The sequence below is a fragment of the Entelurus aequoreus genome, linkage group LG17, assembly GCF_033978785.1.
Source record: "Entelurus aequoreus isolate RoL-2023_Sb linkage group LG17, RoL_Eaeq_v1.1, whole genome shotgun sequence".
In the NCBI taxonomy this organism is placed as follows: Eukaryota; Metazoa; Chordata; class Actinopteri; order Syngnathiformes; family Syngnathidae; genus Entelurus; species Entelurus aequoreus.
In genome coordinates this window covers 51008789-51028965 of record NC_084747.1, presented here as the reverse complement: position 1 = coordinate 51028965, position 20177 = coordinate 51008789, and positions in this window count along the sequence as shown.

The following is a 20177-nucleotide window of genomic DNA, read 5'->3' as shown; positions in this document are numbered from 1 at the left end:
CTCCATGAGGTATGACTAAGGAGTAGACTGCACCTATATCTAGATCCTCACCAATATTCTGCTTTTTTAAATTTTTTTATACAAGTGTCACTATTTACTGTTTTAATGTGTCAAAATGAACACAAATCGGATATGTTTGCGTTTTAGACCTGCAACCGGAGATTACATGTGACCTTTAACCTCTTTTATGGACATAACTAGCTTTCTAGAAATAAATATGTACAGTATGTGACCATGCATATTATATACAGTACAGCAATTGGCCACTTTATAAGGGTTAACCATGTGAGAGAAGACACACACACACACACATATACACATTAAGTGAGTGCACAGTGTAGCTTAAAACACACACACACACACACACACACACACACACACACACACACACACACACACACACACACACACACACACACACACACACACACACACACACACACACACACATAAACAAACTCATAACGTGTCCTGACACTAGACTAGAGAGGAAACTAAATAGGCTGCTAAAATGTGATACTGTCAAGCTGCACATGTTGGCCATGCTCGGTGTGTGTGTGTGTGTGTGTGTGTGTCTGTGTGTGTGTGTGTGTGTGTGTGTGTGTGCACGGGGAGGCACGTGGCAAAGTAAGATGGCTCTTCCTGCTGTGCAAAACGTCAACACGAGCATCTTTCTGTAAACGCAAGCGACCCCCTGCGAGGATCTTGCTTGTTTCCTGTCAGACGGCTTGTGTTTTCTCTCACTGCGTTCTGACCTCCGCCTCCATTTGTTGCCCCATGCTCATATTTGTCCTCAATGTATTAAAAGTGGGAGTAAAACGGTGGTAAAACGGTGGTAAAACGGTGGTAAAACGGCGGCAAAACGGCGGCACGTGCATGGTTGGCTGCCATAGGCGGTGTCATATTTGACTTATTTTCGGGTTCAGTCATCCTTATACTGTACATGTCATGTTCCTCCAATAAAGATCCACAATTACACATGAATCTTCTGCTCAAACCGGAGTGAACTCAGTGCCGTTATAACATAATATGGAATTATTATTATTAGAACTCCTCGAATTCAACACTGATCGACTTTCCATTTGAAACTGTTTTTAACCATCGGACATTTTGGAAATAGAAATAATCTGTTCCGGAGTCAATATTTTGACTCAAAAAAGACATAAAACCCCCCATAAATAATCTGTTCCCCTTCTAGGGTTCTAAAAATGAATATATATATACATATACATATATATATACACTACCGTTCAAAAGTTTGGGGTCACATTGAAATGTCCTTATTTTCAATGAAGATAACTTTAAACTAGTCTTAACTTTAAAGAAATACACTCTATACATTGCTAATGTGGTAAATGACTATTCTAGCTGCAAATGTCTGGTTTTTGGTGCAATATCTACATAGGGGTATAGAGGCCCATTTCTAGAAACTATCACTCCAGTGTTCTAATGGTACAATGTGTTTGCTCATTGGCTCAGAAGGCTAATTGATGATTAGAAAACCCTTGTGCAATCATGTTCACACATCTGAAAACAGTTTAGCTCGTTACAGAAGCTACACAACTGACCTTCCTTTGAGCAGATTGAGTTTCTGGAGCATCACATTTGTGGGGTCAATTAAACGCTCAAAATGGCCAGAAAAAGAGAACTTTCATCTGAAACTCGACAGTCTATTCTTGTTCTTAGAAATGAAGGCTATTCCACAAAATTGTTTGGGTGACCCCAAATATATACATAAATAGTCTGCTCCAGGGTAAAAAAAATACTATGGAAATAATGGGAAAGTTCTGGGGTAGAAAAAAAAAGGAAAAAAAACATAAAAATGAATAAATAAGCATAATAAATAATGGCAATACAAATAAGGTTTTTGGTGTACATATTTTTTTATTATAGGAAATAATGAGGGGGAAAAAGCTTTTTTAGTGTATATATTTTTGTTACCATAGGAAATAATGGAAAGAAAAATAAGCTTTTCAGGCAATGTTTTAGGTAATGTTGCGTCTGACCAGTCTACCTCTCAGGGAATTAAAGTGACTGGTCAATCCCAAGTTCTTTCAGATGACATACACTACCGTTCAAAAGTTTGGGGTCACCCAAACAATTTTGTGGAATAGCCTTCATTTCTAAGAACAAGAATAGACTGTCGCGTTTCAGATGAAAGTTGTCTTTTTCTGGCCATTTTGAGCGTTTAATTGACCCCACAAATGTGATGCTCCAGAAACTCAATCTGCTCAAAGGAAGGTCACTTTTGTAGCTTCTGTAACGAGCTAAACTGTTTTCAGATGTGTGAACATGATTGCACAAGGGTTTTCTAATCATCAATTAGCCTTCTGAGCCAATGAGCAAACACATTGTACCATTAGAACACTGGAGTGATAGTTGCTGGAAATGGGCCTCTATACACCTATGTAGATATTGCACCAAAAACCAGACATTTGCAGCTAGAATAGTCATTTACCACATTAGCAATTTATAGAGTGTACTTCTTTAAAGTTAAGACTAGTTTAAAGTTATCTTAATTGAAAAATAAGGACATTTTAATGTGACCCCAAACTTTTGAATGGTAGTGTATATGCAGAGTAAGGACCATCAAGACAGAATAGGAATATTATCATGTTTTACTGAAGCTTCAGGAGACCAGCCCACATCAATACAGTCATACCGTCATCTCGGGATGGTCTAACATTCAAACAGGAAGAGACAACTTCTTGAATACGCAAACAGCCCCCACCCTCTCCAGAATACAGGCTCATTGTTCTACTACAGATAAGATATAAGGGAGTACTCCAACTCCTACATTGCGAGCCTTCAAGGTAACACACACGGTTTACTTGCGGACATATTTCCTAAAAAAAAAATAGAAAGAGTACAAATGGAAAAACACTAGCTGCTTTAAAACGTGACTATGAATAAAGAAAGAACTCTTGAACATATATGCATTCTCCACAGTAACATTTTATGAAGTAAGACCAAAAACACACACACACACACTTCCAATGCCAAAACAAGACAAAAACACTTTGTAATTTAGCTTGTTGACAAACATAATCATGGACACACCCAGTGTCTACTTACCACATGAAAGGTCTGTCTTTTAGAGAGAGATGACAGACACATTGCGGAACGCAAAAATTATTCGCACGGTTTACGCAACACACACCATTACACACACACACACACACACACACACACACACAGTGGACGGATGGAAGGAGAGAGCGATGTTTATTTTGCGTTGTCATCAGCAGAGTGATGGGCACCAGCATGAGGCTGGAACATCCACTGTCGTCCTCTTGGTACGACGTGCGTGTGTGTCCCTCTCTCAACAAAACATTGCACTTTTATTGTGAAACCATAACCATAACCGTTTAGGATCCATGTTAGCGTACATGTGATACATACGGGTCTTATAATCATAACACATGGTTCATTTGTTACAGTTTGGGATCATTACTTTCCATTTGCCTGTTCAAATTTTACACACGCGTGCTTGTCAATCCCCTAAAAGTGTGTACTTAATTTTGCGCTGATCCGGCAAAACGCCCTTAAGCTAGAGCAGGTGTTTGAGAAATTTCAAGTCATTCTAACATATGGGCTTTCATAACATCACCGTCATGCGGCGTATTTTCCTGGAAAAATTAATAGCACAGGCAACACAATACTGTTTTCTGTGCAGCGGGTCAGAAATAGAAGAGTCACAACATGGGGGGGGGGGGGGGGGGGTATCCTAGCAACAAGAGGGCATCCTTTCCCTACTGTGGGAAGCAAATCATTTCCCAGGAGGCACAAGACATTGATACAACGTTGATTGCACGCACATGTCCTTTAAAACTGACTTTGACACGACGTTGCAAAATAGTTGTATTTGTAAATTGATGTTTGTTGGGAAATTGTTATGGTTAGGAGGGAGATGACGGCAACAGACACCAGGGGGCCATATGTACAATAATTTATTATATATATAATCAATATATATATAATAATACAAAACAATACTAACAAATAAGCTAACCTAAGGAAATGGAGTGTGTCAAAACCAAGAGTGTGTGTGTGTGAGGCTATGCGTGTAGTTAGCTGAAGTGTGTTACCAAGTCTTGATGAGAGCGAAGGAACGAGGCAGTCCATGGGGCAGGCAGGTGATTCGGGGCGAGAGAGAGGCGTCAGAGTCCAGGGGCGAGCGAGGAGTCGAGGAACGAGGGAGGCAGTCGAGATCCAGGGCAACGGAAGGAAAACACTGCGGAAACACGGGAGAAGACAAGGAACACATCAAGCCACGGAGAGGAAACAAGGATAGAGCATAAAGCTTGTCGCTTACGGTACACCATTTGGGAACTAAGCTCCCGCAAGGATCCCTGGGTCCACTGGTCCTTTAAGCAGCTCTCCCTCATCAGTTCCAGGTGTGCAGATTGCCGATTGTCTGCAGGCTTTTAGCTGCGTGGGTGTGCTGCTCTCAGCGCGAGCAGGGGCGTGTCCGAGCGCGCTGTCAGCGGAGCCTCTAGGTGCTCCCGCAGAGGAGGGAGAAGCAGACTGCGCGTGCGCCGTAACAGAAATGACCAAATTTCAAAGGTCAAATCAACCTCACAACCTGACACTGACTGAATAAAGGTAGTCAAAAAGCATGTTGTTTCAACGTTGTATTTGTGTTGTAGAATATTGGTTGGGAAATGACCGAAATTCATGTTACGGTTCAGGGAGAAGAAGACGGCACGGAATGCAGGGAAGTAGTTTTAGCTCTATTTATTATATTTACAAAAGTACGGAGTGTGAAACTAATCCAAAATGTGTATGGTGTGCGACTATGTGTAGCGATCATCTGATGAGTGTTACCGGAAGTGTTGAGCGAGGTGCGGAAGTCCAAGGGGGCAAGGCAAGCTCGGAGGTCCGTGGGCAGGCGTGAGGTCAAGGGCAGGGGCGAGGCGTCAGAGTCCGTGTCCAGGCGGGAGGTCGAGATCCAAGAGGCAGCCAGGGAACCAGAGGGAATAGAATAGAATAGAATAGAATAGACTATGGACTGGACTCTCACTATTATGTTAGATCCACTATGGACTGGACTTTCACAATATTATGTCAGACCCACTCGACGTCCATTGCATCCGGTCTCCCCTGGGGGAGGGGGGTCACCCGCATATGCGGTCCTCTCCGAGGTTTCTCATAGTCATTCACATTGACGTCCCACTGGGTTGTGAGTTTTTCCTTGCCCTTATGTAGGCTCTGTACCGCGGATGCAGCCCTTTGAGACACTTGTGATTTAGGGCTGTATAAATAAACATGGATTGATTGATTATCTATAAAGGCAAAATGTGTTTGATTTGATTAGATTGTGCTGCTGTGTGTTACATACCGACTGGTCTTTTCACTCTGAATTCAAGGTAGGTCCAAGTGTTTGTCAGTTAGTGTGCCCACATTTGCTGCGGATGCCAAACCATCTGCCGCAAAAAAGCGACAGTGACTCATGGACTCTGCCTACGTTCCTCTGAGAATCCATCCTCTATAACCCTGCTTCTCGCTTCTAATGGCCGCATACTCTTTACTGTAAGGTGTTTCACTTTATCTGTGACTCACACCTGTTAGGAAGTGGGCTCAGTGGGTGCACAGGAACGAGCGGTCACGGCCGCGGCCGCGGCGGATCGACGCTGACGAGCCGTTTTTTGAATCACGACCAGCTAAACGCTGGATTCCACCAGCTGGAATGTGTAGTGCACATCAACACATTTGGGTTACCCCCATGTTTAAAAGTGCCCTGCGCAGCTGCTTGACGTACAATCAAAAAGGCACCATGCTTTGATACCTTTTGCTGCCCGTGACTTCAACGCCCGGTCGCAGACGGAGACTGGTCACTCAAGCAGTCATACTTGCCAACCTTGAGACCTCCGAATTCGGGAGATGGTGTGGTGGGGGTGGGGTTGGGGAGGTGTGTGTGTGTGTGTGTCTTGGGGGTGTTAGCGGGTGGTGTATATATATATTTTCAAGTATTTCTTATATATATATATATATATATATATATATATATATATATATATATATATATATATATATATATATATATATATATATATATTGTGGAGCATCACAATACCTCTGAACAGGTGAGACTAGGCCGGGGGTCGGCAACCCGCGGCTCTTTAGCGCCGCCCTAGTGGCTCTCTGGAGATTTTTCAAAAATGTATGAAGAATGGAAAAAGATGAGGGGGAAAAAAAAATCAATTTTTTTGTTTTAGTATGGTTTCTGTAGGAGGACAAACATGACACAAACCTCCGTAATTGTTATAAATCACACTGTTTATATTAAATATGCTTCACTGATTCAAGTATTTGGCGAGCGCCGTTTTGTCCTACTTATTTTGGCGGTCCTTGAACTCACCGTATAGTCTGTTTACATGCATAACTTTCTCCGACTTTCTAGGACGTGTTTTATGCCACTTCTTTTTCTGTCTCATTTTGTCCACCACACTTTTAACGTTGTACGTGAGTGCACAAAGGTGAGTTTTGTTGATGTTATTGACTTGTGTGAAGTGCTAATCAGACATATTTGGTCACTGCATGACTGCAAGCTAATCGATGCTAACATGCTATTTAGGCTAGCTATATGTACATATTGCATCATTATGCCTAATTTGTAGCTATATTTGAGCTAATTTAGTTTCCTTTAAGTCTTCTTAATTACATTTATATCTCATGACACATGTAATATGGCTTTTAATTTTTTGCGGCTCCAGACAGATTTGTTTTTGTTTTTTTTGGTCCAATATGGCTCTTTCAACATTTTGGGTTGCCGACCCCTGGACTAGGCAGAGGGCCAGCCATCACAATGAAAGCATGCACCAGGCGGTCAAACTACGCCAACCTCTAGGTGTGGTCATTGAAGGCAAGTACATCCCTAATTTCATTCTCAATCAGGCTGATGTGTGGCCGCCTGCCCCAAGGCAGCTGTGTCAGGTTGGCAATCACTGTGTTTGATTTAAATAGCACCTCAGTGTATGACTCATTGTGTGGTTGGCTCCCTGCTGGGAAAGGTCTGCTCCCATCGGGCGGTAAGTGAAATATAGTTTGTAAATTAGTCTGCTAAATGTGTAATATGTTGGATTCATTGAATGCTGTGATTTATTGAACTTTGCACGGATCAGAGATTTCTCTGCTCTATGTTCCAGGCAATCTAGGAGACCTGATCAAGTCATGAAAAATGCGATAATTTGTTTGTTTCAATGGAAGCCCCAATCAGGAGTACTTTAAGTTAACCTGCATTCAGAAAAGTGACTGAATAAACCAACGCTGCTGCGTTTGAACATTAACAGAACTGTCTCTGGGAGGTTGGTTTGTGAACGCACATCACAATATATATATATATATATATATATATATATATATATATATATATATAAATAATCCCTTCATGAATGAGTATATCCGTTCGGCCACCGTGTTCAATGGAGAAGTCTGATCTCCAAAATGTGCAGGCAGCATACCCCTTCCTCTTCAAGCTGTCCTGGATGAACTGAAGTGATCTTTTCCAATCATTTTGGAACACGTGTTTTGGGCTGTATTCTAGTTACAGATCCAAACTACGTTCTAAAAATCCAGCCCGTGTGCTTCCTCTATTTATTTGGAAGGTCCCTGTTACATCCACTGAAGCTGTCACTGAGGGAAGGGGGTAATCTCGACAACTCCAGTTAGACACAATATATGATTATACAAAAATGCAAATGTGATGACGCTGATGATATCGCCTTGTCTCTGCTCTGTCTGCGTCACGGCGGTGTTCGGCCTTGGCAGTCAGCAGGCCGAGTCTGGACACAACACTGATAGAGACGGCTGGATTGCCAGCTTTGCACAAATACAAAAATCTAACTTGAGCACAATAGCTAATAACTATAGCAACGGACTTTAAGCATACTAAAGTTGTGTGATAATATATACACATAATTATTCTCACAACTACTTGCCGTAGTTTTGAAGCAATGCATGATGGGAATCCGGATGTTGTGTGTATTGATTGTGTGTATTAATAAACACACGCTGAGAAATAGCTCCGTGCCTGCCTACTTTATGGGTTATAGGTAAACCTATGGATAACGGAGACTTATATAATAGTCTGAGAGAGGACGCTAAAGGCAGTGCCTTTAAGACACGCCCCCAATATTGTTGTCCGGGAGAAATTCGGGACAATGGTTGCCCCGGGAGATTTTCCGGAGGGGCACTGAAGTCTCCCGGGAAAATCGGGAGGGTTGGCAAGTATGGAAGCAGTACGCTGAGTAGACTCAAACAAACTTTTATCTTGGTCGGGGGTCAGCAACTTGCGGCTCTTTAGTGCCGCCCTAGTGGCTCCCTGGAGCATTTTTAAAAAAGGATTGAAAATGGAAAAAGATGGGGGGGAAAAAATAATGTTTTTGTTTTAGTATAATTTTTGTTTGAGGACAAACCTTCCCAATAGTTAGAAAGCCCACTGTTTAATATGTTTGTGTGTATGCTTCACTGATGAGAGTATTTGGTCAACATCGTTTTGTCCTACTAATTTTGGCGGTTCTTGAACTCACCATAGTGTGGACTGTGACGCAACAGTTTGTTTACATGTATGATCTTCCACTCCTTTGTCTCATTTTGTCCACCAACAGTTTTATACTGTGCGTGAATGCAAGAAAGGTGAGCTTTGTTGATGTTATTGACTTGTTGGAGCGCTAATCAGGCATGTTTGGTCACTGCATGACTGCAAGCTAATCAATGCTAACATGCTATTTAGGCTGGCTGTATGTACATATTGCATCATTATGCCTCATTTGTAGGTTTATTTAAGTTAAAGTTCAAGTTAAAGTACCAATGATTGTCACACACATACTAGGTGTGGTGAAATGTGTCCTCTGCATTTGACCCATCCCCTTGTTCCACCCCCTGGGAGCAGTGAGCAGCAGCGGTGGCCGCGCCCGGGAATCATTTTGGCGATTTAATCCTCAATTCCAACCCTTGATGCTGAGTGCCAAGCAGGGAGGTAACGGGTCCCATTTTTATAGTCTTTGGTATGACTCGGCCGGGGTTTGAACTCACAACCTACCGATCTCAGGGCGGACACTCTAACCACAAGGCCACTGAATAAGTATTTGAGCTCATTTAGTATCCTCTTTGTATATAATTTATATTTGCATGTCTCATGACACACTATCTGTATGTAATATTGGCTGCATTTCTGTTTGTGTGCCATGTTGTTCCAGACCACAGCAAACATTACCTAGCTTGCAAAGATTCTAATAAATCCATTAGAAGAAGATAGGAAACACTCCAGCATACAGTAAGGCTGCACTTTTCCAAAATGCGTTAACTCACTGACAATTTAAATTGGACTTCCTATTGACATGCTACTGATTAGCATTAGCGATTTTACATGGCAATTTCAACACCTCCAAATTGAATTAATGAAAGCTACAACTAAGATGCACGTCACAATCAGACAGCTGGTGTGTACAATAGTTGGGGCATAAACACTTACAAGATAAAAAATTCAAACTAGAACATTCAACTTCATGGCAAAGACTACTTCCTGGCTAAGGCAACGCACTGTAGTCTGTACATTACTGCCATCTAAAGTCTTGGAATTGCAACTGCATGCAAAGTCTGCTCTATAATGTTTGCAAATGAGACCCAGAAATGTATATTAGGAAAACAAGATACGACAACTGACCAGCACAGTTATCATAATCGGTCAAATAATATGGAAATATTGATAAATAATAATATATATTATTAAAACAATTACCATTTATTTACACACGACCACAAAAAAGTAGCAAAAATTGGTACCGTTGTGTATGTACCATATCCCTAAGTGGGACAGGAGGACATAGCAACATCAGCATAACATTGCACATTTTTAACAGCTACAGCATACTAGGTTAGCCTGTTTCCTGAAAAAAATAAATACAAATAAAATTAAAAAAAAGATCAAACTTTCTGTCAGAATAATTGTATCTAAGTTATCACAAAACTTTGTGTTGCTATGAGTTCCCGGCAAGCAGACAAAAGCTGTCTTTGATCTGTAATCAAAGGCAGTGGCTGTTTACGACCTCCCTCCCTTAGAAACAGCTGTTGCCATGTAATCAGGGAAAGTCCAAATAAAAGAGGAGGCGTACAATCTTTCGTCAGAGCGTGGTGACACTGTACAAGGGTACAGGTGTATGCGTTTCTCCTCATTGAGCCAAATTGAATTCTGTCTCTGTTTAAGTCCTTGCTTCTTGTCTTGTTTAATAGACGTCATCAGTGTTTGAACCTGACATCTTCTGGCCGAGCTCCGGGCTATAAGTTGTGTAGAGAAGCCCGTCGGGAACTTCAACAGCGATATCCAGTAAACTGTAATTGTGAAATTGGCAATGGTAAACATAAAAAAATTAATAAAAGGCAGTTGGCTCTTATTTGTGATGAGTGCCGATTTTGGCTATTACTTGTATTTTCCATAGAACATTTAAATATCCTTCTACGCGTCCACTTGTATTCCGTTTTTTCTTATAAAATCAAGACAAACTTAATTAACTAACTTTACTTTTTTTTTAGCAAATCATAGTCAGGACAGAAAAAAATAAATTGTAAGAAAATCCATTACAGTCTAAAAATGATTTGAAATGACATGCTATTACTTAAGTATTCTCGCCAAATGCTTGCTTTGAGTGTTGATTTTTGGCAATCAGCACCACGCCAGCTAATTCTGCAACCAAATATATGAGTGTTGTGTTCTGACAGCTGAGCCATAGGAGAGAGCTCTTGACGAAAGCATGCAATCACTCTCTCCTTTGCTGGCTATATAAATATATACATAACATGTGACTGGAAGGGATGAGTGTCTGGTCGTTGGGAGTGCAGTCCAAGACCCCCCTATCAGATTCAGACGCCATTGATCCACACGCTAATACCCTGGCAGTCTATTTTAGCGACAGGAGCTAACTTATGTAATCGCTCACGTTTTCACGCCAACGCTTTCTCTTGTCCCTGTCGTTTTGTTTTACGGTCAGCAGGTGCACCGACTCATCAGATGTGAAGCTCTTTGTCAGCATGTCAAAGCAGCCCACTTGGGATAGAGATATCCAATGGGAGACTGAGGGCAGCAAGTGTCAGGTTCAAACACTGATGACATCTATTAAACAGACAAAGAAGCAAGGAATCAAACAGAGACAGAATTAAATTTGGCTCAATTGAGGAGAAACGTCTGGGCTGTACTCTTGTACAGTTTCCACCATGCTCTGACGAAAGATTGTACGCCTCCTCTTTTATTTGGACTTTCCCTGATTACATGGCAACAGCTGTTTCTAAGGGAGGGGGGTCGTAAACGGCCATCGCCTTTGTTACAGAACAGTTAAAAGAAAAAGGTGCCTGGAGCTTGCGTCCTGCTTCCTCTCCGCTTTGTAGATCTCGGGTCAAGACAAAATCTTCCTGTGGATTACAATACATCAAAGAAACCAAACCCCTCCTGTCTCCTCCCATCGTACACAGTGGAGTTTTACAAGCCTTTTGCTTGGTAAGATCAAAGACAGCTTTTGTCTGCTCGCCGGGAAACTCATTGAAACACAAAGTTTTGTAATAACTTAAGATACAATTATTCTGACAGCAAGAAAAACAATCACTGCACTAAAGTGAAAACTTTGGTTTAAGTACAATATTTACTACTCGGCATGTTAGCCCCTGTAATGAAAAGAATGTACAAAAGGGGACTGCGGGCAGCAAGAAAACAGACCACTGCAGCAAAGTCCAGACTGTGGTGAAAAATGCTACAATATTTACTTCTCTTGCATGTAAGCCACTGTTAAATTTTTTTTTTTTGAAGTTATCCGAGTGGAGACTGAGGGCAGCAATAAAACCGACAACTACAGAAAAGTGAAGACATGGGAGTAAAATACTGCAATATTTACAACTCAATATGTTGGCCATTGTAAGGGTAAAAGTATCCAAAAGGAGACTGAGGGCGGAAAGAAAACGACCACTGCAAAAAAGTGGAGACTTGGGCGTAAAATACAACATTTACTACTCAGCATGTTGGCCTTTTGTAAGGGGAAGAAATATCCAAAGGGAGACTGAGCGTAGCAAGAAAACAACGAGACTTTGGAGAAAAATACTACAATATTTGTTTTTGAGATAGATACTTTCCGAGTGGAGACTGAGGGCAGCAGAAAACAACCACTCCAGAGAAGTGGAGACTGTGGAGAAAAATACTACAATATTTGTTTTTCAGCATACTGGCTACTGTAAGGAGATAGATACTTTACTTTCATATAGTAGTACAGTTGTTAGTGAGAATATACTTATTTTAAGGTATTTTTTGGCTTCATTGAGGTTAGCTAATTTTACTTGTTTTGGAAAGTCTTGACAAGCCAAATTTTCTTGTTCTATTGGCAGATAATTTTGCTTACCGTATTTTTCGGAGTATAAGTCGCTCCGGAGTATAAGTCGCACCGGCCGAAAATGCATAATAAAGAAGGAAAAAACATATAAGTCGCACTGGAGTATAAGTCGCATTTTTTGGGGAAATGTATTTGATAAGACCCAACACCAAGAATAGACATTTGAAAGGCAATTTAAAATAAATAAAGAATAGTGAACAACAGGCTGAATAAGTGTACGTTATATGAGGCATAAATAACCAACTGAGAACGTGCCTGGTATGTTAACGTAACATATTATGGTAAGAGTCATTCAAATAACTATAACATATAGAACATGCTATACGTTTACCAAACAATCTGTCACTCCTAATCGCTAAATCCCATGAAATCTTATACGTCTAGTCTCTTACGTGAATGAGCTAAATAATATTATTTGATATTTTACGGTAATGTGTTAATAATTTCACACATAAGTCGCTCCTGAGTATAAGTCGCACCCCCGGCCAAACTATGAAAAAAACTGCGGCTTATAGTCCGAAAAATACGGTAGTTCAAATAAAATACCCCTAATTTTTGTATTTTTTTCCCCTTTTTCTTTTGAACACTGACTTTTGCAGTGTAGTTGTAGTTCATATTAGGATATTTTTTAAGTAAATAATTTAAGTTCATCATGATTAATCCAAATTCAACAGTGTGAATAATCTATTAAAAATAATTCATCATTTGACAGCACTAATTAACATACTTGTTTTACTCAATTAGCTTAAGACAGCTGTTTGTGTCGTTTGTTGCAACAAATTGCACTGCAAAAAGTCAGTGTTCAAAAACAAGAAAAAAAAAATACAAAAATTAGGGGTATTTTATTTGAACTAAGCAAAATTATCTGCCAATAGAACAAGAACATTTGGCTTGTCAAGACTTTCCGAAACAAGTAAAATTAGCTAACCTCAATGAACCCAACTTAAAATAAGTATATTCTCACTAATAACAAGTGCACTTTTCTTGGTGGAAAAAAAAAGACTTTTTTGATTAATATGTTGAAAAATATTCTTAAATGAAGTAAATGCTATTGCCATTATCTTGACATAATGATATTTGCTCGGCATTACATTTCTTGAAACCAGCAAACTTATACTAAAAACTAATTCATTGTTCTTAATGGAAAGGCAACAAGGCAAGCGCTTGTTACTCTCGGGGTCTCCTAGCCGCTCAGGCAAATCATATTGTCGAAAAATGCATTTTTCCATCGATAATATGACATCATCGCCCCAAGTGCGTGCTCTTTCAGTCAATTAGTGCGCATATATACAGCCCGGCCCCCGGGCCAAAACATTTTTATCGTAATTTTGAAGAATTCATCTAAATGTGCATGAACTATTTATGTTCAAAATTGTTGTAATGTTACATGTTAAATATTAAGTTTACTGTACTGTGCCAACTGTACTACTATATGAGTACGTATTTTCTATTGTTTCATTGAAAATAAAACAGCAAAGTCCATTTGGCTGTCATCTGTTTTAATTATGAGACACACTTGTGTCAAAGTCATGATTTTTTGTTTTTTCATGCTTGAAATTAGAAATTATTATTTTAAAAAAGCAGTTTTATACTTGTGAGTGTTGATGACACAGCTTTGCAACAGTTGATATTCTAGTTTCAAGCATGTTTTACTCAATATAGGTCATCAAATCTCAGCAACAAGCTGTAATATCTTACTGAGATCATTTAGGACCAAAACCCTTAAAACAAGTAAAACACTCTAACATAAAATCTGCTTAGTGAGAAGAATTATCTTATCAGACAGAAAATAAGCAAATATCACCCTTATTTGAGATATTTAATCTTACTTAGATTTCAGTTTTTGCAGTGTTGGAAGTGCGCCACTCAAGTTTCTGTTCACGTGAGAGATGTGGAGACTTGGCATTGATTCTGTGACGCCGACCGAGATCCGCGAGGAGGAACGCGTGGGAGATTCCCAGAAACGTCCTTCGATATTCTTTTACGGTTTTGAGTGTTGATGAACATTGTCGGGGTCTGTCTGAGCACTTCATCCGTTCCAGCAACAACCAAGTCAACACTTTTGCAGTTTGAAAACAGCACCGATCACTCCGGTTCTTTGGGATTTCATAAATAAATAAATGATAAATTATTTATTTTAATTTATTTATTTTTTATTTATTTTTTTATTTTATTTTATTATTTTTATTTATTATTTATTTGTATTTATTATTTATTTATTTTATAAGAGAAATAAAGCGGGCTGGACTTCATTTGGTGAAGAGAAGCTATAAATAAACACATTTGCTGCAGCTCTCGTGAAAGAGGACACCAGCAAGATGGCTCAGGAAATTGCTATTCCAAACCTCTATCGGGCCTGTGTTCTTCATACAGTGATATCAAGTGGGCGTCGCTTGTTGTTAGGACAGGAATAGGGTCTCGCTGACTGACAGGTATCCATGCACGTGGAGGCAGAAGAAGAAGCTTTATCTCGGGGGCACCGTTCCAACTGGGTATTATTCTGGACTAAAAATAGACCAGACACATGCAGGCTGAGCTCAGATCAGCGAAAAAAGGCCACAGAAAGGAAACGTGTATATATATACACTGCAAAAACTGAAATCTAAGTAAGATTAAATATCTCAAATAAGGGTGATATTTGCTTATTTTCTGTCTGATAAGATAATTCTTCTCACTAAGCAGATTTTATGTTAGAGTGTTTTACTTGTTTTAAGGGTTTTGGTCCTAAATGATCTCAGTAAGATATTACAGCTTGTTGCTGAGATTTGATGACCTATATTGAGTAAAACACGCTTGAAACTAGAATATCAACTGTTGCAAAGCTGTGTCAGCAACATTCACACGTATAAAACTGCTTTTTCAAAGTAATCATTTCTTATTTCAAGCATGAAATAAAAAAACATGACTTTGACACAATTGTGTCTCATAATTAAACTGGCAGTTAATATTGAAACATTTAACATGTGACATTTCAAAACAATTTTGAACAGAAATAGTTCATGCACAGTCAGATAAATTCTTCAGAATTACAATTTAAAAAAAATTGGCCGCGGGCCGGGCTGTAAATATATATATGTACTATATTCCTTGCTCACTAATTGACTGAAAGAGCACGCACTTGGCGCGATGATGTCATGTTATCGATGGGAAAATGCATTTTTAGACAATATGATTTGCATGAGGGTTGCCTTTTTGCCTTTCCATTAAGAACAATAAACTAGTTTTTAGTATAAGTTTGCTTGTTTCAAGAAATGTAATGCCGAGCGCATATCATTATGTCAAGATGGTGGCACTAGCATTTACTTCATTTAAGAATATTTTTCAACATATTGAGCAAAAAGGTCTCATATTTGTTTTTGCTACCAAGAAAAGTGCACTTGTTATTAGTGAGAATATATTTATTTTAAGGTATTTTGGGGTTCATTGAGGTTAGCTAATTTTACTTGTTTTGAAAAGTCTTGACAAGCCAAATTTTCTTGTTCTATTGGCAGATAATTTTGCTTATTTCAAGTAAAATACCCCTCATTTTTGTATTTTTTTCCCTTGTTTTTGAACACTGACTTTTTGCAGTGTATATATATTCTCAAGGGAAAACACCATAGAAAGTAAACATTGATATGTTTTAGAGTAGTCCGTGTACAGCGGGGGTATCAAACTCATTTTAGATCTGGGGCCACGTGGATTAAAAAATACTCCCAAGTGGGCCGGACTGGTAAAATCACGGCACGATAACTTAAAAATAAAGACAACTTCAGATTGTTTTCTTTGTTTAAAAAATAGAACAAGCACATTCTGAAAATGTACAAATCATAATGTTCTTTTTTTTTTTTACACTTACATGTTGCAGTTATTAATCTACTTGTCCTTATTTATATTTTCAGAATAAATGATGTGATAATGTTCATCAGTCATTGGTGTTAATTTTCAATCTATCAAGATTAAAAAATGGTATCAATATCAAATTACAGGATGTTATTTATGTAGTTTGATCATTTTCCTCCACTGATGCACTAACATCATGTGGTTTATTTTGTATATAAAATATTGGGCCACCCATCCAAATGATCAGAATCAGATGTATAAAATCAAGCACTCAGGCATGGAGACTGTTTCTACAAACATTTGTGAAAGAATGGGCCGCTTTCAGTGATTTCCAGCGTGGAACTGTCATAGGATGCCACCTGCGCAACAAATCCAGTTGTGAAATTTCCTCACTCCTAAATATTCCAAAGTCAACATGTCGGCTTTATTATAAGAAAATGGGAGAGTTTGGGAACAACAGCAACCAACTCAGCCACCGAGTGGTAGGCCACGTAAACTGACAGAGAGGGGTCAGCGGATGCTGAAGCGCGTAGTGCGAAGAGGTCGCCGACTTTCTGCACAATCAGTTGCTACAGAGAATGCAAGTTAAAACTGTACTATGCAAAGCGAAAGTTATTTATCAACAACACCCGGAAACACCGCCGGCTTCGCTGGGCCTGAGCTCTTCTAAGATGGACTCATGCAAAGTGTAAAAGTGTTCTGTGGTCTGACGAGTCCACATTTCAAATTGTTTTTGGAAACTGTGGACGTCTTGTCTTCCGGACCAAAGAGGAAAAGAACCATCCGGATTGTTCTAGGCGCAAAGTTAAAAGCCAGCATCTGTGATGGTATGGGGGTGTATTAGTGCCCAAGGCATGGGTAACTTACACATCTGTGAAGGCACTATTAATGCTGAAAGGTACCTACAGGTTTTGGAGCAACATATGTTGCCATCCAAGCAACGTTATCATGGACGCCCCTGCTTATTTCAGCAAGACAATGCCAAGGGTGCGGGTACTAGACTGGCCTTCCTGTAGTCCAGACTTGTCTCCCATTGAAAATGTGTGGCGCATTATGAAGCCTAAAATACCACAACGGAGACCCCCGGACTGTTGAACAACTTAAGCTGTACATCAAGCAAGAATGGGAAAGAATTCCACCTGAAAAGATTCAAAAATTGGGTCTCCTTAGTTCCCAAACCTTTACTGAGTGTTGTTAAAAGGAAAGGCCATGTAACACAGTGGTAAAAATGCCCCTGTGCCAACTTTTTTGCAATGTGTTGCTGCCATTAAATTCTAAGTTAATGATTATTTGCAAAAAAATATTAAGATTCTCAGTTCGAACATTAGATATCTTGTCTTTGCAGTCTATTCAATTGAATATAAGTTGAAAAGGATTTGCAAATCATTGTATTCTGTTTTTTATTTACGAATTACACAACGTGCCAACTTCACTGGTTTTGTGGTTTCGTAGAACAAGAATGCCTTTTCAAGTCTACCAATTAAATGTGTCCAGTTTTTGAGTGCACATGATCCAGTTCAACAAAGCCCCGCAAAAGACGCGTGACTTATTCCACACACTTAAGACCTAGAAACAGTTGGACTTTATGGCCCGGAATGACCCAAACAAAGAAGCTAAACAAGGCCGATGTAGGTTATCGGAGAACAAGAACGATAACGCAGTCTTGTGTTGAGTCATCGCAATAAATTACAACCATGTGACCTCTTACAGAGTTATGTACAGTACGGGCGTGGTTGTAAGTTTTTTTTTTCTTGGTTTTTTTTTTATTTTTTTAAAAGAGCAAATTACACAAAGTAAAAGTTGGTTAAAAGGTCAGGTTTTTACAGAGACCCTAAAGCAGGGGTCGGCAACCCAAAATGTTGAAAGAGCCATATTGGACCAAAAAAAACAAAAACAAATCTGTCTGGAGCCGCAAAAAATTAAAAGCCATATTACATGTGTCATGAGATATAAATGTAATTAAGAAGACTTAAAGGAAACTAAATTAGCTCAAATATAGCTACAAATTAGGCATAATGATGCAATATGTACATATAGCTAGCCTAAATAGCATGTTAGCATCGATTAGCTTGCAGTCATGCAGTGACCAAATATGTCTGATTAGCACTTCACACAAGTCAATAACATCAACAAAACTCACCTTTGTGCACTCATGTACAACGTTAAAAGTGTGGTGGACAAAATGAGACAGAAAAAGAAGTGGCATAAAACACGTCCTAGAAAGTCGGAGAAAGTTATGCATGTAAACAGACTATACGGTGAGTTCAAGGACCGCCAAAATAAGTAGGACAAAACGGCGCTCGCCAAATACTTGAATCAGTGAAGCATATTTAATATAAACAGTGTGATTTATAACAATTACGGAGGTTTGTGTCATGTTTGTCCTCCTACAGAAACCATACTAAAACAAAAAAATTTTTTTTTTTTTTTCCCCCTCATCTTTTTCCATTCTTCATACATTTTTGAAAAATCTCCAGAGAGCCACTAGGGCGGCGCTAAAGAGCCGCATGCGGCTCTAGAGCCGCGGGTTGCCGACCCCCGCCCTAAAGGGACATGGGGGGAAAAACATTTTTTATTATATATATTTTTTTATTTTATTTTTTTAGACATGTATCTCGTGCGCACGAGAACCTTTTTATAAAGTTATAAAAAAAATAAAATTAATTTATAATTATTATTATTATTATTATTTTTTTAGACATGTATCTCGTGCGCATGAGATACATGTGTAAAAAATTTTTAAAAAAATAAAATATAATTTATTTTTTTAATAACTTTATAAAAAGTTTCTCGTGCGCACGAGTCGTGGTTTTTATGAAGTTAGTGCAGGAAAAATAACTGTTGGGAAACACTAATAATCTGCTCACAGTCCTGCGTGTCGCTGCCATTTAGACATGGCAGTGTTTGTGGCGCACACGCAACTTGTAAATCATCAGCATGTTTTTTTTTACATTTTTGACACTTCCAGGAAGCGAGTTGACGCACGGCACGAGGAACACCCCACCGTGATGTTAAAGGTCAAAGGTTTCTCAGGACACATTCCGGTCAAGAGGGGCATTGCGTGCAAAGTGTCTAGGTCAGACCTGGGCAAATTAAGGCCCGGGGTGCCAAATGCGGCCCGTTAAGCTTTTCAATCTGGCCCGCCGGACATTCCCCAAATAATTTTTTTTAGATCTTTAAGATGGAAAGTGTAGCTGCCATTATGATGTGCAGTGATGTTTTCTAATGACCGTACGTAGGGATGATGTTCGAAACCGGTTCTCCCGGTTGTTCGATAAGAAAAGAACCGATTCCATGGACTGGAATCCCTTTTTGGAGAACCGGTTCCCGTTATCGAGGCCACTATAGTAAAGAAAAAGAGTTGGTTCTTTATTCGAATCCCGTCCCACAGGAAATGCCCTGTGGCACGTCCCAGGAAACGACGTAGCTCAGTCATTAGGCGGCAGATACAGAAAGCAGCAACAACAATGGACCGGAAAAAACGCCTCAATGAAACGGCTATCTGCAATTATTGCCAGGCTTCGCTCTCATGTAAGGGGGGGGGGGTACAACAAGCATGTTGAAACATGTTCGGGCTGCACATAACCTGAAGGTTAGAGAAAGGTGTCGTGCAGAAGCAGCGACGAAGCACGCCCCTTTTCAACCTGCAGCGCCAATTCCAGTGATAGTGCTGGTGAGTAACTAACGTTGACTGTTGCCGGTTAATTTCCATATCTGCTCACTCGTAGCCTTTAGGCTAAAATAACGTTACCTCGTATGTCAATCCAGGATTGCAGTAATGTTAGCTAGACTAACGTTACCTAAGCATAGTCAGTGTCTAATGGTAACGTTAACGTTGGCCTTTTTGTATGTGTCTGATAACGTTAATGTTATCTTGTAGCCTACACCCGTGGTCCCCAAACACCGGTCCGTGGATCGATTGGCACAAAAAATAAAACATTTTATTTTTTAATTTTTTTTATTAAATCAACATAAAAAACGCAA